The following is a 26,411-nucleotide window of genomic DNA, read 5'->3' as shown; positions in this document are numbered from 1 at the left end:
GGTTGGCATGCATACTTATGGTATGATAAGGTTAAAATCAATAAGGCCTTCGAAAACCATATTGTCAGGAAAGCAGTGTTTAATGTCTGGACAAAATATAAAGACTTATTGGAAAATCAAACTCCGAGGTGGCTATCGCCTCTGGAAGCTAAGGCCCGAAAAAGACTCAATATGGAGGCCAAATGGCCGAAATATTGGGAAATTCTAGAAAAAGACGGAGACAATTGGAAATTGCAGAGTTTGGAGAAAATGAAGGATAAAGTGCGAGACTGGTTACACTACGCTCAGATTAAGGAAGTTTTTAAAAATGATAAAAAGTTAGGGTTCCAGGTGGAGAAATCGAAATTGGAAACAGAATTGTTAGAACCTAAGTCTAAGGTACTTTCAAGAATGTATAACTTGCTGTTAAAATGGAACACACAAGATGAAATGGTTAAATCGGCTATGATAAAGTGGGCACAGGACATTGGGCACAATATTATGTTTGAGGACTGGGTAAGGTTGTGGACCACTGGGCTGAACTTCACTGCATGTAATGCTTTGAAGGAAAATATAATGAAAATGATATATAGATGGTACATGACCCCAGTTAAACTTGCCAAAATATACCATTTGTCTGATAACAAATGCTGGAAATGTAAAGGAAATGAAGGAACATTTTTTCACCTCTGGTGGACATGCCCTAGAGTGAAAGCCTTCTGGGAAATGATATATAATGAGTTGAAAAAGGTATTTAAGTATACTTTTCCCAAGAAACCGGAAGCCTTTCTCTTGGGTATGGTCGGCCAGATGGTGACAAAAAAGGATAGAACTTTTTTCCTGTATGCAACAACAGCAGCAAGGATACTCATCGCCAAGTATTGGAAAACTCAAGATTTACCCACACTGGAAGAATGGCAGATGCAACTGATAGACTATATGGAACTGGCTGAGATGACCGGCAGAATCCGAGACCTGGGAGAGGAGAGGGTTGAAGAAGACTGGAAGAAATTTAGGACTTATTTACAAAAATATTGTAATTTGGTTGAAAGTTAAGAAGGATGCTAGATCATAAATAATTGACCACCACTAAACTAGATGGAATTAGGACGATAAGTAGATTGAGGAAAATATAAACCATTTGGAGAACTATTAGACTATATTTAAAAGAATGGGACCTAAGAATATAAACAAGATGACAATTTGCTGGTTAAAATTTAAGACGATGTAAGTGGGAGCGGGAGATGTGAGGGAGTCCAAAGAGGTTTTGAAAATATGTTATGATATATGCTATATTGTTGATTATTTTTGCATTTGTATTTAAAAAATCTTAATAAACATTTATAAAAAAAAAAAAAGAACAGTTTCAGGTTAAGTACGGACCTCAGGAACGAATTAAGTACTTAACCCGAGGTACCACTGTAATGTCAAATCACTGTCAAAAAGGCATGAATTGTTGTTGGAACAGCATACAAAGGTTGAAGAAATTAAAGCGGTAATGATACACTGGGCGAGGGATTTTGGATATAGTATACAATTAAAAGATTGGGAGAAATTATGGAAAGAAGATATTAAATTTACTGCATGCTGTTCATTGAAATTATATGAAAATGATGTATCGTTGGTACTTAACACCAAGTAAAATGGCAAAGACATACAAAACTAGTTCAAATGTTTGCTGGAAATGTAAAAAGAGGGAAGGTACTCTTTACCACATGTGGTGGGTATGTGATAAAGTAAAGGCTTTCTGGGAGATAATTTATAATGAATTTAAAAAAATGTTTAAAAGTACATTTGTTAAAAAAGCAGAAGCCTTCCTGTTAGGTATAAAAGGTGTCAATTTACCGAGAAAAAATAAACGATTATTTATGTATGCAATGACAACAGTGAGGGCATACCAAGAAGTAAATATGCACAATGTAGGAATGCCAAAAGGGGCCTGCAGATTCAGGCCAGTGGCTTGCCGAATTCAGCATCCTGTTATCAGAGTGGCCAAAAAAAACATGTCTATGGGAAGCCCATAAGGAGGACCTTGGAGAAACAGAACTGCCTCCAGCAACTGGTGGTCAGAGGCATGCTGCCTCCAACACTGAAGGCAGAACAGAGACATTGGAGCCACTAATGGACTAAACCTGCATGCATTTGTCTTATTCACTTAAGAAGAGCCCTGCTGAATCAGACCAATGGACCTTCTATCTAGTCCAGCATCCTGTTTTTACAGTGGCCAACCAGATACCTATGGGAAGCCCCCCATGCGGGATCTAAATGCAAGAGCATGCCCACCACACGTGATTCCCAGCAATCATCCTCAGAGGCAGGCAGCCTCTGACCATGGAGGTAGAACATAGCCATAATTTATCAACTTATCCAGTGCTTTTTTAAAAAAAAATGGGGGGGAGATGCCAATACTCTCTATGAAGTTTTACAGTAAATGCCACACTTTTAACACTGATACTGTACCCTTGAGTTATGCCCCCCCCCAAAAAAAAAGCACTGACATTATATTTTGTGAATCACAAATGCCTGGTTCACATAGGTGGGTCATTATTTTTCCAATCTGAAGTTTGGTTCACTCCATTTCCACATCAGTTTGCAATTTATTTATTGTTCTAATAGAAGTCTCATGAAAAGCCTTCAGTTGGATGGGTCATCGCTTCCTTTCAGGCCTCAGAGACCTCTTATGATACTGCTGGGGAGAGGAGGTTGACACACTGGAGACTGAAACTGACAGCCAATATGAAGGCTCTCGATCATTTCAGGTCTTGCATGAACACCCTAGGCTGGCCCTGTGTCCTACTGTATAGAGGGGAGTCCCCTCTAGCTGAAAGAATCCTGTATTTGAAGTATTGTCTACACTGACCACCAGCAGCTCTCTGTGGGTTCAGGTTGGGAACATTGCTAGCCATACCTGGAGATGTTCTGGACTGAACCCAGGACCGTCTGTACCGATGAGCTACAGCCCTCCCTAGATAGGTCATATGGCATGTTGGTCCCAAGACGGCACCCTTGTGAGCAAGTTGGCCTATTATGCAATAAAATATAGACCTGACCTGCTCTGCCTTGGCACTGTGTGGAGTTTACTCTTGCAGACTGGTCCAGAATTCTACCACCGTTAAGGACCACAAAGAAATTCTGCATCCCTCCCCCCCATCAGTTCCATGGACTCCAATCACCTTTCCATAGCAGCTATCTCCTTTTTACTAAGCAGGCCATACGAGTGTAGATGCGGAAGCCAGAGACAACCTCACGAGCTCAACCTGCATTTATGCTCTCAAAGCTATAGCATTAATGCATCAATACAGATAGGAAAGGGGAGAGAGGGAGTCTTGACGGAAGAGTGAGCGGCCCCAAATAAACCCATAATTCTGCCATTGCCGCGCATGCTGTCTCTTGGATTGAGGACAGCGAAGGTTAGAGGAAGAGTTAGTGCTCCACTCTGGAACTGCGCTCAAATAAATTTTGTTACCCCCAACTTATCTCTTTTGTTCTAAGTCCTTAGCAGCGATGATGATACGGGTAAGAGAGACGCTATGGAACAGAGGCCAAGGCTTTGTGCGGCTCTTTTCTGCCACCTAGTGCCTCTCCTACTCATAACTTGCCGCGTGCTAAATTTAAGATCTCTCTAGAGAAAGAGGGAAATTGGCAAGGGAAGATGGGCCCAGGTTTATTATGCAAGGAGGTATTAAAACTGACGGAGGCGGTATTAAGTTGTTGAAATGCACACAGAGAAAAGAGGATGACTGACAGCGTGAATCCTGCATTAGTGCAAGCCTGCTGGATCAAGCCAATGCCCAACTTGTCCAGCATACTGTTTTCGCAGCAGCCAACCGGATGGCTATCGGAGGCCAGCAGCAACAGTCTCCCCACTTGCGATTCCTAACAGCCTCTGGCTGATCCAGCAGAGCTCATCTTAAGGTAGTAGAATGCATAGAAATGACAATGGTCATCTAGTCTATCTCCCAGCAAGGCAGGAATCTTTCACCCAACATGGGGCTCAAACCCACAACCCTGAGGTTAAGACTCAAACTTCACCAACTGAGCTATCTGTATGATTTGACAAATTCATAGAGAATAAAACCATTGCTAGTTGCTACCCACAATGTCTATATTCCATCTTCAGTGCTGGAGGTGGTGTGGTTGTGAAAGAACTAGCTCCAGAAACCCATAGTAGTATGAATAAAAACTAAGTCCATCAAGGGCAGCAGTGGGGAACTTTAGTCTAGGGAGCTAAATATGGACCTCCAGACCTCTTTATCTGAGCCTTAGGATTTCCCCTGGGCCACAAACATCACCAGTGCTGCTTAGAACAGAGAAGACCATACTTTTACCATACAAAGGTAAAATTCACTTTTGGTGCTCTGCCCACTTTTGCCCATGGGTCCACCCCCCCCCCCCCCCAGTAGCACGTGGCCACTGGAAGGCTGACTGGAAGGGAATGTGGGCCCAAATCAGGAAGGTTGTTGGTCAAATTTTCCAAGCCAATCCAAGGCTCAAAAAACAAGTTATTTCTTCCAGTCAGCTCCTCCTATTGGACAACCGTCCCACTTTCCTTCCCACAGCTGGTAAGCTGCAATGGAAGCAATTGTCATCGCAGAAGATGTGAAGAGGGAGGTTTGCTTTGTCTCTTTCTTCCATCCTTCTTCATTGCCTTGGCTCACTGAGTAGCAGCCTGCCAGGGTACATGAAGCCCGGTGTTCGTGTGTGAGGTGCAAGACATGGTTCTTCCAAGGGCTATTGCAAACTACATCTTCCATAGGCAGCCTGAATTGGTCATCACAGACCTTGCTTTCAGGAATGGAAAGGGGCTATTTCCAAGACACGCACACACAGCACAGCACATATCTTCCAACTACTTCTCTGCAAATGCTGTATGAAGTGTCCCTAGATAGGTGTGAACATGTATTTAAAGGAGAGGGCTCCCTTCCCAGGTGAGCTTGGAATTGTGAAAAGATGACCTGATGGACTTCGTGAGACATCAAGAGCACTTCACATCATCAACTACTTAACAGCAGTCACTTTGGGCTCAGACTTAGGCTGCAACGGCATGTCCAGCCCTGTACTTCACTACTTCACCTGAACACTTCATGAATTAATGTTTGTATACCTTTCATAAATGTCAAGTGCTGCTCATGTATTAAGTATCTTTAAGTGAAAGGTTTTTGTTCAGTTTTTGTGTGTAGAGGGGTGGGTGCATTTCTTGCATTCTAATATTCCATTTTCTATGATGGGCAGAAACCAGAACAGATTGACTAATAGAAACCTCTGAAAATCCACATGGAGATCATGAAGGCACCTCTGTTGCTTCAGTTCTATGAAGGCACTTCCCCAACCTCCTAGTTCCTCTACAGAGGTGGACGTCAAGATGGCACCCTCCTAATGTTGTTGGACCACAACTCCCAGCAGCCCCAGCCAGCATGGCCAAAGATCAGGGGTGGTGGGAGCTGTAGGTCAACAACACATCATGCTGGCTGCCAATTACAAGAAAGGAGATTCTGACTAAACACTGGGAAGAACTTTCTGATGGGAAGACTTGTTTGACTCCCTCAGAAAGCGGTGGGTTCTCCTTTCCTGGAGGTTCTTAAACAGAGGTTGTCTGGCCATCTGTCAGGGATTCTTGAGCTGTGATTCCTGCATTGCAGAGGCTTGCACTAGACCCTGGGATACCTTCTAACTCTACAATTTCTATTATACCTCTTTCTTACTGCAATTTAGCCTGTAACTAATCCTAAATATGTGGAACTGAAACAATCCCACATTCTTTTTCTCATTTAACCCTGCCTCCACTTCCTTTGCCTTTCTCGGCTGCTTCCCCGGTGTCAGATCCTAGACCATAAGCTACTCAAGCCTCTACTATATATTGTGAGAGCCAGCAGCAAAGTCAAAAGCCAGCAACTAAAAAGACTGTGTTTCCCCAAATTAGGGGAGAAATTGCAAACTCTATGTGAAGAAAGACCTTTTTTTTCTGTCCAGAACCGTCCAACATTCAGCTTCACTGAAGGACCCCAAGTTCTCGTATCACAAGAGAGTATTGTTGGTTTCATTGAGGTATCCCTTATGACCCTGATATGTCTTTCTTGGTTAATCATTACCACTCTATATCTCATCAATATGCATCCATGGGGGAAAGACTGTAGCTCAATGGGTGAACATGTGCTAGGCATGCAGAAGGTCCCAGTTTCAAGCTCTGGCATCTCCAGATCAGGTTGGGAAAAGGCTCCTGTCTGAAACCGTGGACAGCCACTACCAGTCAGTGGTCTGATTTAGTGTAAGACAAAAAAAGAGAGCCTCCTATGTTTCTATTTAGGACTCTTTGCCCATCAAAACCTGCCTAGGTCTGTTACAGCTTTCCCTTCTTTCATCCAGAGATGCTATTTTTGGCTTTTCCTAGGCCCTGCCCAACGTGCTATAAAAACCTCCCAAAGCGTGGCTGGCTAGAAGGAAACAGAAAATCAGTGTTGCAGTATATGTACCGCAGACAATGACAGCTCAGAAATACAGTGTCTAAGTCCCCAAAGAAAGTGACTATCTGCACACGGTCTCTGGAGCAATTCCCTAGCCTGAGGTTCCATTGCATTTGGTCTGCACCATCTCCTTTGCAAATGACAGCTAAACTTTTTAAGAAAGGAAAACAATGACATCTAGTGCCTCTGGCTGTTCATTACAAGGAACTGATAAACCGTTTCTGGTGCTGATATTTTAAAATAATAACAATAAAGGAAATCATTTTGTTTGATAAAACTGGGATTAATTGCATGCTAATGGGCGGCCTGATGGAAACTGCTAAAGCCAAGTGTACCAGTCTCAGAAACCTCCCAGTTCCTATAGAAGTCTCTCATAGTTTGGCTTTTGTCAAGGAAACAGACACTGTGAGTATTGAGTGGCTGGGATTTCCCACAAGTGTTGAGTCCCCACGAATTCCTGTGGAAGCGTCAGGGGCACAAGACCCCCTGATGGGTGTACCTTGCGTGTCTCCTGATTGGGTGAGGCAACAGCTTGTCATATGGAGAACTGAATTTGAGACTAGAAAAACAAGAACCCGAGAGAAAACAATACGGATAGATTCACCCATGTCCCTCAGTGGTGCAGTGGGGTCAGTGCACCTGGCTATTAACCCATCTATAACTACAACTCCCATCATAGCTGACTATTGACCACATTGACTGAGGTTGATGGGAGTTGGAGTCCAACAACATCTGGAGGGTCCCAGGTTCCTTATCCATGGTTTAACACATTATGTAGCTTCAGGATGTTTACATAGGACAAATGGCAATTTAAATATACATACAAGGACAAAATACATGTTAAGTTTTTTCATAGGAAGTTTTCCCCCCTGACTTCTGTCCTTTGGATAATGATCTGCATTAAAAAGAGAATTTCCCTTAATGGGGAAACATTCATTTGTAGCAAACTGTTTTGCCACTGATTTACTCAGTGCCCTGGAACTCAGCTCTTTAGGAGGCCTCCTAGGTATTCACTTTCTGAGGGATATTTGGCCTTCCAGGACCTGTAACAAGAGTCAGTGTAGAGAAGGAGGAGGAGAACACCTTCCATCCCTTTTATCTGGGGTTCAAAGAGCACAGCTGTGTACAGACTCATGCCAGGAGAGATGGATCAAACCATTGTTTCCACTGAGGCTAATGATGCCCTCTGGCTAATTAAAAATATGATTAAAACACCAAAATACCATGAGGAGCCAATTTATCTATTCATCAGAGGAGCCCAATATGCCAATAAAAGTTTGAAATTCTGTTTGCTGGCTGCCTTTCAGCCTCTGGGCAACCCGGTGGGAGACAAGCCTGCCAAAATGGACAGTGCTTATAAGCAAAAGAGGAGAAAATTGGGTCAGGACTCAGCATTTGGGAGCCCAGCAAGGGAGACCCCCCAAAAAAACCTAAGCGTCCCAGGGTATTGTTGATGCAGTGATGAGAGGGGCATTTGTAGGCAAGAATCAGCAAAAGGAGACAGGGGCTGCTTAGCCCTTCCTGGACTCACTATTTCCCCCCTGCAATTATTACTGATGGTCCCACCACCACCACTACCTGAAGCTAGGCTTACTTTTGAGTCTAGATCCTGGCTTAGGACTTAGGTGTAGTGGTCAAGAGCGGTGGACTCGTAATCTGGTGAACCGGGTTCGCTTCCCTGCTCCTCCACATGCAGCTGCTGGGTGACCTTGGGCCAGTCACACTTCTCTGAAGTCTCTCAGCCTCACTCACCTCACAGAGTGTTTGTTGCAGGGGGGGAAGAGAAAGGAGATTGTTAGCTGCTTTAAGACTCCTTAAGGGGAGTGAAAGGCGGGATATCAAGTTCAAACTCTTCTTCTTCTTATCCACACATACATTTTGCCCCACTCTTTCCGGGCACAAATCTGGGCTTCCCTGGTTTCTGTCCGAGAGCTCTTTGTTTTGCCCTGGAACTTTCCCCATGAATATGCACTTTTAAAAGCTGAAGTGCAAGAAACAGCAATTCAACCCCCCCACCCATTGCCATTTGCTCCAATTCAACTTTAAAGAGTAGAAAAGCTCCAGAAAGCATGATGGGAAAGATAACTGTGGATAAGCCCATCCAAAGTTCAGGTGGGGCCCCTAACTCTCTGTCCTGAATTTTGCGTGTCTCAGCGGCTTGATGGATCCTTTTTGGAACTATTGATCTCACTGCAGAAATTGCTTTCTTCCATTTAGCAAGTGGGTCAGCCTGGGATGTTAGGTTGGCTCCATCCATTAGCACACCTAGCACACCTCCCGGGCGAAGACGTCTTTGACTTGCTTTAACTTCAGTACATCTCAAGATGGAATTAAGCGGCAGGAGATACTGCATCTCTGTCTCCAGCTGCTTCTTCCTCCCTTTTGGGAAGCTCACTGTGTATGCGTGTTCGTGTGTGTGTGTGTGCGTGATGGAGAGGAGCAGGATATTGCATCATTTACAATGACAGCATGTAGCATCAGGCCACTCAACTTTCTTACACTCAGAAGATGAGGAGAAAGGAACCTAGCAGTGAGTTTTCAAGCAAGCATGGAGGGAGGAGGGAGGAACCATCTTATCCTTCACCCCAGGCAGTAAAGCGTCTTGAGCCGCCCCTGATTGTAAAGGAAGATCAATAATGGCAGCTAAGCTGTCTTTTAGAGATGCTTGTCTGGTATTATTGATCTTTTCATTAAAGAACCCTTGAGAAGCTTCCAAGATTCCTGGGATTACCATTTGAACACTACCGAGCTAGTGAATCCCTCAACTTCCACACATCTACAAATATTTAAAACAGTGCATTACTTCAATGCTGTTACCGTTTATCGATGGTCATGTGATAAACACACACGAGAAAATCCTGCTAATTGCAGGGTTTCAAACGCCCAAACTGGCTGGGAGCGATAACATCCTCCCTCAATGTCAAGTTAACCACAGTCCTCAGTGTCCTACTAGTCACTATAACCAAGGCTACCAAAAAATAAAATAAAAAATGATGCCCATCTTCTGGCAGGATCAAAAAACTGGAAGGACCAGATTAACCTCTGGTGGGAGAGAATTCCACAACAGGGCGGGCTGTGGCCGTGGAAAAGGTCCTCTCGCACACATCTTCTTAGAAAAGCCTCTCACTCTTCTCTCTCATACAGAATGAAAAGCCTCTTCTGAGATGCAACATGCATTGATGCTCTCTTGTGTTCTACTGTACAGAGGACAGTCCTCTGCTTGAAGGCCTCTCCAGCCCAAGTCCAGTTCAAAGATAAAGGACCGTGCAGCAGAGGTCTTGATGTTTTCCATCAACAGTGAGCACCTGGTCAGCAGACTGAGCAAGCACCCAGGTCTTATTCCTCCAACATCATCATTTGTCAATTTGCATGCCACTTCCTGACAAAATTGCGCACAGCACAGCTCACGACATATCACATGAACAATAAGTGTGACAAATTGTGGTGTGATGCATTTATGTTTAAATTGAAGTATTTCTGTGGTTACAGTAATCGTTTCTGCAATTGCATCGATGAACATAAATTTGTGTTTGTAGAACTGGTGCACTCTTTGGGGTGATGTTATTCCACTTTTTCTGACAATGCACAAATAAGAACCCTATGCAAGCAAGGAAGGAATGCTGCTTATCTTCAGAAATATTGCTGTATTCATATAGGCATATAATGACATTTGGGACGCGGGTGGCGTTGTGGGTTAAACCACAGAGCCTAGGACTTGCCAATCAGAAGGTCAATGGTTCGAATCCACATGACGGGGTGAGCTCCTGTTGCTCGGTTCCTGCTCCTGCCAACCTAGCAGTTCGAAAGCACCCTTAAGTTCAAGTAGATAAATAGGTACTGCTTTATAGCGGGAAGGTAAAATGGCGTTTCCGTGTGCTACGCTGGTGCTGGCTCGCCAGAGCAGCTTAGTCAAGCTGGCCACGTGACCCGGAAGTGTCTCCGGACAGCGCTGGCCCACAGCCTCTTAAATGAGATGGGCGCACAACCCTAGAGTCGGACACGACTGGCCCGTACAGGCAGGGGTACATTTACCTTTACCTCCCCAAAAAGGTGAGGGTTGGAGAACACTGAACAGGATAAGAGAATATGGTATTCATGATAGCATTTAAATAAACATACAAACACCTTGCAATATTTGATTTTCAGGAAAACAAAATACCAAGCATTTATCTGGAAGTAAAAAAACCCAGCACTGTGCAATGATTTATTCAGTCTATAATGGTGCTATAATTGAAAAGAGGTGTTTTTAAAGCACCAAACAGCCATTTAGATGCTTCAGTCCTGCCTTTCAGGCCACTATCTGCTAGGAAATCTCAGGAGCATCTTGCTGTCAAGAAACATAAAGACATCATCCTATCCAGAAGAATCTGAGGTGGCCCTGGTCTGCTCTTCCTAGATGGCTCCAGGCACTTTAGTCTTGGCTGGGATATTGACACTGGATGTCCCTGATGCTTGAATAAACTACCTCTCTCTTGGGAGTCAGAAGGGGCCATTGCAATAGGAGGCAACTGTAAGGAGAGCAAGAATACAAGAAGGAGAAAACTAGTATTTGCACGATCTCTATAAGAAAGGACAGGGGAAAAATGTCAACACTAGAAAACAGTGTATTATGATCAAACAGCCCAAGTTTCCCCAACCTCCCCAGATTTATGACTCAGTTTACCTGGACCCTGTTGAAATGCTCACCTTTAAGACACTTCATTACTATTAATTTTGAAAGATCCTTTCATGTCCACAGACAGAAATGTGGAGTATGGCTACCAGTGACATCTAGCAATAATGGCTATTCTCTACCTCCACAGCTGGAAACAGTAATTCTTCTGAATATCCGTTCCTGGGAATCACAACTGGTGAGTGCAGTTGTACTGAGGTTTGGCTTGTGGGCTTCCTATAGGCATCTGGTTGGCCATTGTGAGACCAGGATGCTGGATTAAGGTCACATCACATGGGTTCCCCTAGAATCCAGGGAACTGTAGTTTGCTAAGGGCACTTGGAATTGTAATTCTGTGAGCAGTAAACTACACTCCCCATAATTCTTTGGTAGAAGCCATGTGACCATGATGAGTCATTGGTCTTAATGAAAATTGTAAGTCATGCCAAGCCACTCTAATTTTCGAATCTTTGTTGCCAGTTGTTCCCATCCGTTTTTCTAATCTCCATCCTATTTCACAGGTATCTTCACTTGTTTCCAGAAAAATGCCCCAGGTTGAATATGACACCCAGATTTGGGGTGGCAAAGTATATACGATCACTTTCATGATTCCCGACCACTTTCTAAAGCAATTAAGCCTAAATTAAAATTCACCTGGAAGCTTCTTGGAGCAAGCCTGTGAACTTAAAAAAAAAAAAAAAATGTGCTGTGAATAGTGGCAAGCACTGTTGATATTGTACTAATAAAATCAAAGTGAGGTAGCTGTTATCATCATTATGATATAACCCAACAGTAATGCTAAAAGCTTTTAAAAACAACAACCACCTTTCCACCTGAACATCATCCCTGTTCAAAGATGGCTTTGAAGACCTAGCATAGCCAAACCGGGTATCACTTCTATCCACAATGTTGATTTCTCCATCGCAAGACAAGCACACTGAAATTCTTTCCACCTGGGCTGACAGGGAAGCCTCTGCATCAGTGAGGGCTAATTAATTTATTATTCTAATTGAAATGACTTTGTCGAGTTAATAAATAAATAAAAATCAGAAGGTCACCGAGTTGTGCTTGGAGACCAGTCTATTAACATACATCTGCATACTCATTAAGAGGGGTGGCGGGGCGGGGAGCAATTGCAAAAAAAGAGAGCTGGCAGCATACATTTCCTGGAAAACTTCATTACCTTTAAAGAACGTTGCACGTTAAGCACTGATTCACACCCTTAACTACCCCAACACAGATGGCAAATAGGGGCTTTGGTCGATTTGCAGTGATAAAAGGGAAGGTGCCCTCTAGCTTTGGATGGAGGCAATTGGAAGCTCTTGCCAGGAACTCTCATTGGCTGCAGATTCACACACACACACAAAAAGAACTTGGCACGGGAAATTTTCACCCAGAGGGATGCCCCCTCCCTGCTTTCACTCAAACTTTTTAAATTACCAGTTGCAAAAAAAACAGTCTTGGAAATCCCTGCTCATTGCTGTTCTGAACTTTCATGGGCAAAATGTTTTCAGTGTAAAAAGAGAATTCAAAATGTTCTCCAAAAGCCCCTCCGCCCTCCATGCTTTGGTGGACGTGGGGCACCATTTTGTTCCTGTTCCTGTTCAAAACTGTCCTCCTTGCTCTGAATGTGTTCCATCCATTCAGGGATCATGTGGCCAGTTTGATGCTATCACAGTGCTATGCAGCCAGGGCTCAGAAAGACTTGCTGACAAATTCATGGGAAGAGAGGACTATTGATGGCTACTAGTCATGATGGTTATGTTCTGCCTCCACTGTTGGAGGTAGCAGTGCTTCTAAATACCAGTTTCTGGAAACCACAGGAGCAGAGACAGCGCTTGTGCTTGATTCCCGCTTGTGGGTTTCCCACTGGCCACAGTAAGAACAGGATGCTGGTCTTGATGGGCCACTGGCCTCATCCTATGTTCAAAGCAAAGCACAGCTAAGAAAGAAGTCCTTCATACTCCTTCCTGCCTAGAAGGACCCAAAGATTACCCCAGGTGGGTGGAGTCAGTCCAGAAAGTCCTGCCAACTGCAGTTCACTGATTCGCCACATGGGGCAGCCACACCCAGGTTCCAGCAGCTCCTGACAGCCACATTCTATGCCAGCCAAGTTTTCTTTCAGTGACAATGGGCAGCGCATTAAACCTATCTGGCAGAAAAATTCACCCATAGCACCTAGTACTCATTTCACACCTGATTTGATCTACACTGTCAAGTGCTGATCGTGACAGTAAGTGAGTTAATGAGCAACTTGTCACCTTCCTCCTTATGATTATGGAAGTTGACAGTCAGTTCTATCCATCTAGCTAGGGAATCTTCAGTCAATGTAATAGCACAAAAGAATAAATTCAAGGCTAAATGGAAAACAATTTTTACAACTTCTGTTCCTCCCGTTATCTAATCTGATGCAGGATGGAACTGATTTGCCAAAGGAAACACAGAGAAAACAGCCTGGCTCGATGGTTTATCTAATTTCTGTGTTATCCCTAGAAATTGAATCATATTTTGTGGACAATCACAATGTATCTTTACTAGGTCAGCTGATGAAAGAAATACCCAAAAAAGCAAAGAGTTATATGCAGGTAATTACAGAGAGGAGTATGTAAGGAACATGGGAAGCTGCATTATCCATGGTTGCTCACACATTAAACCAGGCAAAGGTAGAAGTTGTCTCTACACACGTACAAGTGTTTGCAGAGGTCTTCACGCATTTCATTCAATGCATGTACAATGCATTGTATGCCTGTGCACACAAACAGTCAAGATGTACACTCGTCCAGTTGTTCCAATGTGACAATAATGAGTGTACAATCTGTGAACACAATAGCTGAGCTGTACGAATCAGCAAGGGTACGTGCTTTCACACAAACCTCTGTACATGTGAATCTGTTTCAGTGCAACTTGTGGAAGTCTTGTGAAAAAAGGTGTACCTACGTACACAGATGGGACATGTGTTGCATGTTAAACATGAACATGTGAATGAGTGCACAGCTCAACTATTCAGCTCAGCTATTTGCAAACACAGTTGCACTGATTACATACTCCAGCATATGAACATTATCACTGATTCAGACCTTTGGTCCATCTAGCTCATTAGTGACTACACTGATGGCAGTGGCTCTCCAGGGTTGCAGGCACAAGTGTCTTCTAGTTCTTGCCTTACATGGGACCTTCTACATTCAAAACAGAAACATCTGCAGGCAGCCCTGTTTAAGGAAGTTTTTAATATTTGATGTTTTATTGTGTTTTTAATATTTTGTTGGGAGCCACCCAGAGTGGCTGGGGAGGCCTGGCATAAGTAAATAATAATGATAATAATGATAATAATGATAATAATAATAATAATAATAATAATAATAATAATAAATCCTGATCTCCCAAGTCTGAGTTCAACAATCTAACCGCTACACCACACGAGTTTTCTGGTTACACCATTGCAAGTTACCTGATGTTCAACCTGGCTTCCTGCAAATCCCTGAAATTATCTCTCTTCCTCCCTAAATTCACTGGCATCAGCAAAGAGGCAGGGAGGTGGAGAATGGTGCCCTCCCTGACTATTTTCAAAACCAAGCAGAAGCAAAGCTCAGAAATGAGAAACAGGAATGAGGGAGATTTTTGTGGAACTATTGGATATGCAAGAAAAGGAAGGAGGTGTGCATACTACATCCTTAAGCTTAATCACACTTACACCTACAGAGGTAGAATTGCCAGCACACAGAGGCGGCTTCCTCTTAGGGGACCATTTGGGAAGCAATTTGAAGCACCAATTGCACATACAGTACTAGGAAGGATGCAGTTCCATCATGTGCCACCAGAGGCCGCAACAACCCCGATGTTCCCAACACTCACCCCCCCCCCATTTCCCATTTTTATGCAATTCCTAGTTTCTTTTGTGTTTGTTCTGTGTATATTTATTTTCAATGAGGTCATGAGTATCAAGGTGATAAAACAGATTTATTTTTTAAAAAACAACTTATTTTCTTCCCAGATCTCATAGAAAGTGCTTCTGGGGACAAGCTTGTTTTCTCCTGCTCCGGAGGGCAGGACCCAAACCAATGGCTTCATGTTGCAAGGAAGGAGATTCCATCTAAGCATCAGGAAAGACTTTCTGACAGTAAGAGCTCTTTAACAGGGGAGGCCGTGCTCTCTCTTTCACTGGAGGGTTTTAAGCAGAGGTTAGATGGCCATCTGTCATGGATGTTTTCCGTTGAGATTCCTGCACTGCAGAGGGTTGGACTAGATAACCCTCAGGGTCCCTTCCAACTTTAAAATTCTATGATTCTATTGTTTTCTAGAGATTGTTCCCACCCTCATCTGTTCTTCCTTTGACAACCCTTTTTCCCAACTCCCTCAGGCCACCTCTCCTGTTTTGCCTCTGGCACCAACAAGCTGAAAAAGCTGAAAAAGAATGGAAGAATAACATTCTCCTTCCTCGAAAATTCCCACCCCCACCGCCTGCTGACTGTGTCCAAGACACTTTCCTTGTTAGAGGTTGTGAAATCTCCACATCAGCACATGGTTTTAAAATTGAGGACTTTTGATTCTCTCTCTTGGGCTTGCCCAACATACTAAACAGAGGTATATTTCTATATTGCGTGTTCAAACCTTTAAACCTCCCCCTTAAATACACACAAGACTCAGATGTTGGTTTGATTTTTGGCAGAATTTAGGCCACAACTTTATTGATTACAGCAAGTGAGTGGTTGCATAGGCTCTGGTTCAACTAGCTCCCTGCACCATTGCAGGTAGCGCTGACCCAGGGCACCAGCATAGGTCAGCCTAGGGTGAACACCCAGATAGGCAGAAAGCTGGGAACAGGCTATATCCACCAACCAAATGCCCCCCCTGGACACAGACCCCCCTCACAGGGTTGACCAAACCATTGAGTCCCTGGATTCCTTTAACGGAATACCCTTCACATAGGGATGGTGAGAGCGTTCTCCCATCCCATCCCTATCACCTGAACCAGAGCCTATCTGCAACCTTACAAGATGTGACGATTTGCTATGCGGCAGGCGAAACCCAAATGGCACCAGCCAATCAGCCAAGTGGGGGAAATTCCTGCCATGCCCCTGTCCCAACGACAGACGACACACGACGGCATAGCAAGGTCAAGCGCACAAACCCTAAAAGTAGGGAGAGGTGGGTGGTTGTTCCGATGCACACACCAAAATAGGAAGCTCTGGGTCACATGCAAAAGTATATATAGGTCCCTTGATCCATTTAGCCTGTGTCCCATTGGCCTGATTAAACCCAGCAATGAGGGACCTACCAATCGGGTGTTGCGGCTATCAAATCATACCCACCCACAACTCAGGGTTTGGTTGCCAGGTCTCACCGCAACACATGCCCTTTTTAAGGGAGGACCCAGTTTATCAGCCTCCACCTGGATAGGGTAAGCTAACATGGGTCTCTCCTTGCTGGCACACATAACCTGCTACAAGAGCTGGATAGTTCAACTTAATCATGAATCCCCACATCAGAATTGTAGAGTTGAAAGGGTCCCAGGGAGGGAGGGGGGGTGTCATCCAGTTCAACACCCTGCAATGCAGGAGTCATAGCAAAAAGTCCCTGGCAGATAGACATTCAACCCATTTAGAAACCTCAAATGAACCCTGGCAACTGAACCTTACACTGATGATTTCTCATAATATGAAAGTTATTCAACGAATACATTCATAAGAAGGATAAATCTATGCCATGCTTCCTCAACCTTGGCCCTCCAGATGTTTTTGGCCTACAACTCCCATGATCCCTAGCTAGCAGGACCAGTGGTCAGGGATGATAGGAATTGCAGTCTCAAAACATCTGGAGGGCCGAGGTTGAGGAAGCCTGATCGATGCATTATAAAATTAAGAAGAGGCTGGATCTCCACCTCTCAGGGATGTTGTAGTAGTGAAGCTCCTGCATTCATCAGATAGTTGGACCAGATGGCCTCTGCAGTATCTTGAAACTATAAGTCTATTTAAGGACACCTCCCATAACTAGTTTAGGAGGACAGGCCCAGGCAAGAGGCAGGGCAAGAAGCAAAGTGAGAAAGGAGCTAGAATACCTGTTGTACAATCTATAATAAACAATTACTTTTCCAGCTCCTCTGACCTGCTCATCACTTAAACAGAGAACATTACACTATGCATTTACGTAAGCGTCATTCAGCATAATGTTCTGAAAGGCTTCTCCCAAGCTCGCCTCCAAAACTGCTCCACTTTTCAAGTATCCCTATAGAAAGGTCAGAGGCAGTAATGCTTCTGAATACCTGTTTCTGGAAGCCACAAGAGGGGAGAGGACTCATGTGCTCAGGTCCTGCCTGCAGGTTTCCCACAGGCTTGTGAAATATACTCGGAGTAGAGTGTGGATTTCATGCTCTTTATTGAGCTCATAGTGGTGAGGAGGAATGAAAGTTCCCCAAAATATCTGCTTTATATACATTATTTACACAATGGGTCGCACGTGATTGGCTAATTCTGGGATTCTCCTGTAGGCCAATCAGGTTGCAGATTCACTTCCACCTGGAGCTGGATTGGGTGGCTCCTGCGGACCAATTAGACTGCTGCATTGTTCTAGGACCAATCAGACTGCTGCATTCTGGACCCTATTGTTCAAGGACCAATCAGACTGCTGAATTCTGAATCCTATTGTTCTAGGACCAATCAGACTGCTGCTTTTTGGATGCTACTCAACTCAGTACATAACACATCTGGTTGGCCACTGTGAGAGCAGAATGCTCGACTAGATGGGCCCTCTTTGGCCTGATCCAGCAGGCTCTTCTTATGTTCTTAATGCTCAAAAGACCTTGAAGTGAGTTTCAAGCATTGGATAACAATTCTCTATCAGACAAGTCTCCCTATCTCCAGTGTGTACCTTACCTTGGGGGGGGGGGGGAGAGAGAGGCAGAGAAGACCTACTGCTGTAGAGAAGAGGCCTTAATTGCTCTCTGCTTAGCCAGAAAGAACATAAAGAGCACCATATGCTGCCTAAGGTTGATGTGCTTGTAGTTTGAAAAACCCATGAGAGACACGTGCAAGTGGCATTTCAGTATAAATGCAAAGGGACCCAACAGCTAGATGACATCAAATGTTGGATTGTTCTTTGCAATGTAATTGTTCAAGCATTTAAAACAACAACAATAATTTATCTTCCAACTGAATGCTGACTTGCTCTATTCTCCAACCATAGTGCCTAGGGAAAATATGATATCATAGTATAAAATTTCGAATGTGGGGGACCCCCCCCCCACCATTGTACTCTTTGAATGATTATCATTGCAGAGCACAACATAAATTTAATGATATGATAGAGAGCTCATTACAGCTCCAGCAAACTGTGGAATCAGTGAAGATTAGAAATTATTCCTTATTAATTGTTTCTTGCTCTTTCTCTGCCCCCATCTTCCCCCTGTTAAGAGTGTGTCACTCAGAAAGGGGGAGGGGTTAATAAGTATGCAGAAGATGACAAACACGTGTGGCTCATAGGCCTGAATAAAACTGTCCCTGAAGAGATGTGCAAAAAAATACCTTCCCAATTATTTCTGTAGGTATTTCCACCTCTACAAAAATGCTACTACACTGCAAAAGCAGATTATATATGTATGTGTGTGTAATATATATATTACACACACACACACACAAAATAATAATTGTTTTTTTATTAGCCAGCACATATGCATAAGTGCACATCTTACTCTTTTCAAAGTGCTGATCAGTGGGGATGTTGGAGAATTCTAACACAATCATATATTACCCATGTTTGCTTATTCATCTTGTGCCTGGAACAGAAATCAGTCCAGTGAATACATTCATAGAATTGTAGAGTTGGAAGGGATCCTGCGGCTCATCTAGTCCAATCCCTTGCAATGCAGGAATCTCAACTGAAAGCATCCATGACATATGGCCATCCAAGCTCTTCTTTAAAACCTGCAATAAAGGAGAGTCGACCACCTTCGGAGGGAGTCCATTCCACTGTCAAACACCTCTTACCATCAGAAAGTTTTTTTCCTGATGTTTAGTCAGAATCACCTTTCCTATATTTTGAAGCCATTGGTTCAGGTTCTATCCTCTGGAGCAGAAGAAATCAAGCTCACTCCATCTTCCAGGTGACAGCTCCTTAGATCTTTGAAGATGGCTATCATATCTCCTCTCAGTCTCCTCTTCTCCAGGCTAAACATACTCAACATAATCAACCGTTCCTCATAAGGCTTGGATCCCAGACCCTTTATCATCTTGGTCGCCATCCTCCACACATGTTCCATCTTACCAATATTCTTCTTAAATTGTAAGGCCCAGAAATTGGCACAGTACTCCAAGTGTGGTCTGACAAAAGCAGAACAGAACAGCACTGCCATCAGAATTAGCAGTTGTTGTTGCTTCCAGTCCGCAAATGATTACATCCCACACATTTGCCTTGCAATAACGGGGTGGAATAATATAATGCCAATATAACTTACACACTTTATGTAATTTGCATAATCCATTGCATAAATTATATTAATTACATTTTTTTTTTTTTTGCCCCATGGGACAGCAATATGAATAAGGTAGGTTTGGGTGAAAGTAAGACAGAAATGGTTTTGCATGCAGCAAATACAGGGTAGAATGGAAATTGTATGAAAAATGATAACCAGCTATTGCTTTACATGGCCCTGGGCTTCTGTTTATTGTTGTTCCTCCTGTAAGTTCTGACCAGTTTGCTTAGAATCTGAAGTGGCAGCCTGCCTGCTGCTTCTAATCATTGCTCCCCCACAATTGCTAACCACATTGCCCCTCTCAAATTCATTCCTCTAAAATTACAAATCAGCTTCCCACCACTTCTTGCCATTTCCCTTCACAGGCTGACTAGCCAGCTACAAAACTTCTCCTTTGTCCCCTCCCAAGCACTGATTGGTGTCCTGCCATTTCTCTCCATTTTCTATCCAGAATGCGGCAGCTAGACTGGTGACTGGGAGTGGCCACCAAGACCACATAACACCGGTCCAGAGAGACCTACATTGGCTCCCAGTATGTTTCTGGGCACAATTCAAAGTGCTGGTGCTGACCTTTGAAACCCTAAACAGCCATGGCCCAGTATCCCTGAAGAAGCATCTCCACCCCCATCATTCTGCCTGGACACTGAGCACTGAGGACCTTCTGGTGGTTCCCTCACTGCGAGAAACCAAGTTACAGGGAACCAGGCAGAGGGCCTTCTCAGTGGTGGTGCCCACCCTGTGGAAATCCCTCCCATCAGATGTTAAAGAAATAAACAACTATCTGACTTTTAGAAGACATCTGAAGGCAGCCCTGTTTAAGGAAGCTTTTAATATTTTATAATATTTTAATATTTTATAATATAATATTGAATTGTTGTATTTAAATATTTTGCTGGAAGCCACACAGAGTGGGTGAGGTATAAATAAATTTATTATTATTACTACTACTACTACTATTAGTAGTAGTACTACTACTACCCAAGGTTGATCTCAGTGTTGTTCACGCTGACTTGTAGTACCTCACCAGGATCGGACCCAGGATTCTCTCTCTCTCTCAGGCCCAGCTGAAGATGCTGTTGAAGACTAAATCTGGGGCCTTCTACATGCCAAGCAGATGCTCTGCCCCTGAGCTACGACCCCTTCCATGGCATCTCCAATGCTGTTAGATCCCTTGAGCAAAGGGACAGATAAAAGAAAGTGCTTATTCATCATTAAACTAAGGAATTCACTCCCCCGGGAAGCAGTGATGGCAACCAACTAAGATGACTTTAAAAGAGAATTAGGCAAATTCATGGAGGGGAGGACTATTGATGACTTCTAGCCATGATGCTTAGCTCTGTCTCCATGGCTGGAGAAAGTAACGCCTCTGAATTTCAGGTGCTTGAAACCACAGGAGGTGAGAGGTGCTTTTGTGCTCAGATCCTGTTTGTGACTTCCTTCAGGAATCTGGTTGACCATTGTGAGAACAGGATGCTGGACTAGATGGGCCATTGGCCTGATCCAGCACGACTCTTCTTATGTTCTTGTGAACATTACAGTTGGAAAGGCAGGCTCTAAAATACATCATTCCCCCCAATGCAAATCCACCCAGTTGGTCCTTTCCTTTTTTCCATTCCCTTTCTCCTCTGCACTTCTTAGCACCCACCCCACTTCCACAAGCGTAGAAAGCATTTCCCCATATTGCTTGCATTTCTCTCTCACAAGCACTCTTTTGCAAAAGGAAAAGTGAGGGAGGCACTGTGCCAAATAAAGGTGCATTGTAAAATAATTGTACCTGGAAGGCGGAGGAGCAGCTGTGACCAAGTACCACTCGTTGGCTCTTTGAAGCCGCCTGTTATAAGAAACAACAAAGGAGGAGAGAGGAAGAAACAGGGGCAGGCAGCCTTAATACGGTAGGCAGGGCACTGAAGCGAACTTGCCAGCTGGGAAGAGAGAGGAAGTGAGTGAGGGCCGCTTCTTATTACTCTCTCCATCCTGTTGAGTTTCCAGCTTTGCCCACTTCAGAGTGTCAGGGTCCCTTTCTAGACTTGTAGGGCTTTGACACTCATCCAACATACGTATTTGACTTGGCTCACATTGGCAGCAGTGTCAAATGGGTTCAGCGTAGTACAGCATGGGTGGAGAAGGTTTTTTTCCAGCTCATGGGCCACGTTTCCCATCAGGGCAACCTTCTGAGGGCCATGTGATAGGGTGGGAGGAGCCAGGAGCAAAAGTGGGTGAGGCAAAACGTGTTACTTGACTCACCCCTCTCTAGCCTCCATTCAGGCAAGCAAGAAGCACTATCAGACACAATCTAGACAGACAGAAACACCCAAGGAGGCTGTGAAGTGAGAGTGTGGCCCGGGGTTTGTTCCCAGGGCCAGATAGAGAGGCCTGGAGGGCCACATGTGGCCCCTGGGACTGATGTTCCCTATCCCTGGAGCATGGCTTTGCTGCACTTAAGAGGTGATATTTAAATAAATGCATAGATGATTTGATTTAGGGTGCCGGAGGAATTCAATCTTTGCAAATCCCAGCTCAAATTGACTCAATCCATGCCTACGGGGCTAATGTGAGAATTAGACATCCACTGGTTTTCACACATCCTAAATATTCCAGTGCAGCCCTTGGCTCAGAAAACTATAAATCAAAATACACTTAAAAATGAGTATTTGGGGAGAAAACACACTTGGATATGTATAGTTTAAATGCATATTTAAATACATATTTAAATGAGGGACCATGTGTCCCCTTTTCCCAGGACACATCCTCTTTTTCATGGGTATGTAAAACGAGAGTCGTCATAGCGATCCATAGTTAAAAGTAGAAGTCGGCAAATGTGTCCTCTTTTTTGCTCTTCAAAATATGGCAACCCTAACGCAAGGCTATGTTTGCAATGAATCTTGCAGATGAATGTGAAAATGGGAAGGAACGGATTACGGAGCCTGTCAAAGTGATAAGGATCAGAAATAGACTGCTTTGTCCATCCCTTGGGAATGTTTCCTTAACATCTTATAATACCCCACTTGCTTGTCTGGATGGAAGATGGAGAGGGGTGTGTGAGTATTTTTAGAAACTAGCCTACTGCACAAGGGTAAAATGTGCATTCATAACTCCACCCATTTTTTTCTGGTCCCACCCACCATTGGCATGTGGCCCTTGGAAGGTTGCCTGGAAAGGAATGCGGTCCTCAGTCTGAAAAAGGTTCCGCCTTCCTAACCTATGGCTACTCCCTGTGTTCAACCAGCCCTGAACCTTGAACCAAACTGCAACGATTTGCACATCTTACCACTTCTAAGGTGGCTCCTATCCATGTAAGGATTATCGAGATTTGGGGTTTACGGGGGAAAAAGATTTGTGATGCATTTCTGCACCAGCTTCATAATTAATGTTTGCATCATTTATCTTTTGTGGAGAGATTATTCTGACTAACGAGGTTCTGGGCCACTAATTCATTACAGTGCCTTGTCACTTCCTGCTCCTTCTTATTACCCAGAAATAGACTCATTAGTCAGAGTTCAGTGACAGGGAGAAATTGTGTTCATTAATTTAATTCCCTTCTCTCCTTTTCTGGGTCTGAGCTTGTCCAAAACCAAAGGTTTTCATATGGAGATGGAGGGATGGGGCTTGGCAAGCAAGTCTCATTTTGTGCCACACTTGGCCACCTACTGGTGAGCAAGGGGACTGTGGAAGAGAACGGAAGCCTTCCACTGTCCGTACTCTGAGGTCTGAGCCATATCAATGCAGTAGAATAACCTGAGGAGTGACCAGCTACTGCCATCATCTGCATATCTGGAGAAGTGTTGGTGAACTTGTGCTGTGCATCCAGTCTGGACAAATCCCGGATCTTGAACTGATTGGGTCCAATCTGGGACATTCCAGGATTTGTTCAGAGTGGGTGGACATATTCTTGGGTCATCCCAGGTCATGTCCATCTAGAGCAGGGGTAGGCAACCTAAGGCGGCCCAATCGCCTTCTCAATCTGGCACGCGGACGGTCCGGGAATCAGCATGTTTTTACATGAGTAGAATGTGTCCTTTTATTTAAAATGCATCTCTGGGTTATTTGTGGGGCATAGGAATTCATTCAAAAATTTTTTTTCAAAATATAGTCCGGCCCACCACATGGTCTGAGAGACAATGGACTGGCCCATGGCTGAAAAAGGTTGTTGACCCCTGATCTAGAGCAATCCAGTGCTGTTTAAACAGGTGGTGGTGAAGAAATCAAGTGGCAAGGAAGAGAGAAGAGGAGACAGTGCAAGCAGAGAATCTTACCCCCAACACTGCCTTCTCCCCTCCTCTCTGCCCATTCACATATTTAATCAGGGTTTGAAACCCTACATTTATTTATTTATTGCATTTATATCACCTTTTTTTTTCCCTTGAGGGAGTTCAAGATGGCCTACAAGGTAGTTCTACCCCTCCCCAATGAATCCCCAAAACAAACCTTGTGAGGTAGGTTAGGCTGAGAGGCAATAACTCGCCCAAGGGTCATACAGTAGCTGAGTGGGGATTTGAACCCTGGTCTGTCCCAGGACCTAGTCCAGCATTCTAACCATTCTAACCACACTCATTCTCACATGTAATCAGATGGTCCACAAGAAGGAAGGAAGGAAGAAGGAATGATGTAAGCATCTGCCCATTGTCTCTTTCCCTTCAACCACCTGGCCACATATTTAATTGGGGTTTACACCCCTGGTTAAGGCTGTGAAAAGCCCCTGAGTCCAAACAGGAGAGCCAAATTGGATCCTGAACTACCTTGGGAGTAATAAGCCCATTTGCTGCTTGGAGAGCAGCTATGCAGCTTTACGGACTGGCAGATCCATTGGTCTGCAGGGCTTCCCTTTCATAAATCTATGCAATTAGGATTTGCAAAACTCTCCCATCAATTTCTGTGGGCATTTGTGCCTCACCTGAAAGCATTGTTGCATGATGGGCTCTTATCTGCAAACGCGGATATCGCCTTTTCAAAAGGATGCAGCTTTCAAATTAGGCCTTTTGCCTATTATCCTTTTGGATGATTGACAGTTCAGTCATCACCATTTCCCATTCAGATTCCTGAGCAACCTGAATTGCACAAGTGCCAGCCTTTTTATGGAATCACAGAATTGCAGGAAGGGACACAAAGGGGCATCTAGTCCAACCTCCTACAGTGCTCATCATTGTTTCTCATACTACCTCCTGACCAAGTCAGTATTGGCTTGTTAATGGTGCACTGCACATTGCCATTTCCAATTCAGGTTGCAGCTTAGTATTTCACAAGGCCTCTTAGTATTCCACTGAATATTTTACCATACACTTTTCCATCCTGCACAATTGGCTTAACAGCATGACATCTTGCGCAATTGGCCCCTGCTTTTGATTTCCTTTTGCAACTCTTCAGAAACCTGTCCACATACGCAGGACACTTTCCCTCCAAGGCAAATATGCAATTGTCACTCCTGGGAATGCAAGTCATAGGTGGCATTCAAAGAAAAGCTTTTTCAAAAATTAAAAGCATTAAGAGGGTTAACAAAGAGAGACCCATTTTTGAAATGAAATGGTTTTATGAGGTTCATCAATAACAATAATAATAACAACAACAAAAATCCTCCATCTCATTATTTCAGAATATGGAATTTGTGAAACTGTTGTCTGTCTAAACTCTGGCCATGTTTCAAATCTGTGTTCCCAACTTTTCACAATGACAAGTGTGATTTCCTTTGCTGGATGTTTCTATTGGATTGCTGTTATTTTAATTCACACACACACTTCCTTTACTGGTGCTCCGTTCATTGCAGGGGTTAGACTAGATGTCCTTAGGGGGTAGCTTCCAACTTTGCAAGTATATGATTCATATATTTGTCAGCTTACATTGCATAATTGATTATTCTTTGCAGTTCAAAGGACTTGGTTAATGAGCTGGTGATTACTGTCACTTTCAGTTTTCACAGACTCTTGGAAATTGTTTTGGGGGTGGTGTTGTTGTCTTCACAATCTTTGTATTTATCTTTGAAAATCCTAGTACTTTTTAGGGGATATTTATGAAGAACCACTACATTCCTACCTATAATATACAGCCAAGCCATATTCCTCCATGGGATTTATTCACTTGTCAGAACTCTGTGATGGAATCATGCCTCCACAGTTTATTGTTCTTCATATATGCTTATGCAGTGCTTTGTCTGTTGTCCAACATGACCCTTTGCTTTATTGTCATCCCCACCCGTTTCAGTATTTTGCCGTCACTTACTGCTGCCCCGCTAATGCTGATGTACAGGTCCATTGTGATGGAGGGAGCCCCAGACAATACAAATGTCTCCACCTCCTCCAAAATCAGCAATCACTCACAGGGCTGGAGCAGAGAGAAAATATGATTATGTTCAGGAGACAAATCCCACTCCTCCAAACAAGAGAAATTGATTCAGTATGTGCGTGGGATAATTAATGATTTCAAATCCAACTGGATGGCATCTGAAGGGCAGGCAAAGATCAGCAGATTGCCTCTGGATCGAAATGAAGAACTCCCTGTTCCCATCACCAGCCAGCGAAGATCCATCCATTACAAACAGACAGAACTTGGAGTATCCATAGCTCGGTGCTTGGCCTGCAGAAGGTCCCGGGTTCAATCCTGGGCAACTCCAGCCACAAGGTTTTTAAGCACCGGAATGAGGGAAGACTTGGTTGAAACTTGAGAGAGGCACTGTGCTAGGCAAAATGGATTGTGCTGGGCTGGAAGGATCAGTGGTCTCACTCAGTATAAAATAGTTTTTGTGTCATTATTGTTTCCAAAGCAATACAGCAGTGGGGAGGAACCTTTTTTTGCCCTGAGGGGTGCATTCCCTTCTTGGCAACCTATCAAGAGCCAAATGGAAATTGCTGAATGCACAAAAGGTATA

General features: G+C 43.9%; 1 protein-coding gene across 9 annotated transcripts in view; it reads right to left on the bottom strand.

The window, feature by feature from the left end:
* Positions 1 to 26,411, bottom strand: part of NTM (neurotrimin) — an 822,171-nt gene that overhangs the window by 490,988 nt on the left and 304,772 nt on the right. The window lies entirely within an intron of this gene.

Source organism: Podarcis cretensis (genome assembly GCF_951804945.1).
Source record: "Podarcis cretensis genome assembly, chromosome: 15".
NCBI classification, from domain to species: domain Eukaryota; kingdom Metazoa; phylum Chordata; class Lepidosauria; order Squamata; family Lacertidae; genus Podarcis; species Podarcis cretensis.
This window is presented reverse-complemented; position numbering and strand designations above follow the sequence as displayed.